At 37.1% G+C, this 1,680-nt stretch overlaps 1 protein-coding gene across 1 annotated transcript in view; it reads right to left on the reverse strand.

Moving 5' to 3' along the window:
* The window catches only part of STYK1 (serine/threonine/tyrosine kinase 1), a 72,589-nt gene that overhangs the window by 20,439 nt on the left and 50,470 nt on the right, over window positions 1–1,680 (reverse strand). The window lies entirely within an intron of this gene.

The following is a 1,680-nucleotide window of genomic DNA, read 5'->3' on the forward strand; positions in this document are numbered from 1 at the left end:
AGAATAGGTCTTTAAAAGCCACTTACATGGTGTGCGTGCAGCTACTGGGTCTCTTCATGATTTTCCTTCTCTGGAGATGCTGTAGGATACTGGTAGGAGGGACTTCAGGATATGGTGGTGCCCCTGCCATTATGGAAAGAATGAGAGTAGCACGAGAACTTTAGGGTCTTCTAAAATATGAACTGAAACTAACACTGCTTTCCATCTACTTGGGCTAATTGCCTGCAAAAGGTATAGCCACAAGAAAAATACTAGATATAATACAGTCGTTCCCTAGTGATCGAGTAAGGATATAGCTTAGTAAATTTGGGGAAACTGGTTTGAGGAGTGGGGAAAGTGATAAGTTAGGAGAATCTTGAGTCTTTAAGGAAAGCAATAAAATAAGACTAAGAAATAAGACCTGTCCTCCATTCCCAATAACATCGGAAGGTGCTGCAGTTTCTCAAATGGACGAATAAATCTGAGGAAAACGTTTTTATGTTTATGCAGAATCACTCTAGAAATTATCCTTGGGATTGAAAACATCCCTTGAAATTGGCAATGTTTGGGGAACTGAAAGAAAGAGGAAGAGGGCAAAAAATGAGAAGGACAGGGAGGGAGGGAGTAGGGTATCTAGGGAAGCACCACTTTACAAGACTATCTCAGGAATCATGCTTGGATTTCATGTTAGCCCTGTTCGAACTTCAGAGTGCAACTGAAACCCTTTCTCAAAGCATATGTCACCTACCACTTAAATAAACATACTTGCATATTTGCATATAGGTACACACTACTTTGGGAATCGTCCTTACCTAGAGTCACCATCTCATAGAGCAGAATCCCAAAGGACCAGCTGTAAAAGAAACAAAGCCATCTACTTAATTTCTATTCCTGCTTATTCTAAAGAGAGTTCATTTAAATATCAGAAGCCTTAGTAAGAACTCCATAAAGAAGGCAATGAGGGAGAATCAAGGGTGAGTGTCTGATAAAATCAGCAAAGTAATAGTACCATTAGAAAGCATTTCTGTTCAATTTCCTTAGATTCTAATCTCTTTGAGGACTGGATTTATGTCTCTTCTGTATCTCAAATTAATAAATGCTTACTATTATTTGTAATCGTGTGTGTATGCAATTGCGCACACACACACACTTACCTAAATATAAAGAAATTTCCCCCTTTGCATGTTTTTCATCCTTTCCATCCCTCTCTCCTGAAATTCCAGCTTTTATTCATAGCACAAGACTAAGTGAGTTTTATCATTTATCCATTATTTTCTCAGTAGATCTAATTGCCCAAACCTTGGAAAAATACTAACAAAGCAAGCTTTATACATAGTTAGAATAGGTATTTGCCTAAGTAGTATGCCTTGAAGAATGTAAATGTCACTATTCTATAATATCATTATTAAACGAGTGATATTTTACAGTTTATCACTCCCAGATCTCTACTGAAAAACAGATGTCATTGGAGCAGCATTGGAAATCTCTTAACTGACTCATCATATTAACCAATGTTCTAAAGTCCCTCCGCTGCTCCTGACTAGTAGGACTCATGGCTAGTAGGATATTCTACATTACATCTATGTGCTTCTCCAAGCAGTTGAGTCATATGGCTATCAAAAGTCAATTGTGATTCTTTACAATCCTGTTTATGCCAATTTTACATGTAACTGTAATTATGTAATCAATTAAATATTACAT

Source organism: Propithecus coquereli, unplaced genomic scaffold (assembly GCF_000956105.1).
Source record: "Propithecus coquereli isolate 6110/MARCELLA unplaced genomic scaffold, Pcoq_1.0 Scaffold700, whole genome shotgun sequence".
NCBI classification, from domain to species: domain Eukaryota; kingdom Metazoa; phylum Chordata; class Mammalia; order Primates; family Indriidae; genus Propithecus; species Propithecus coquereli.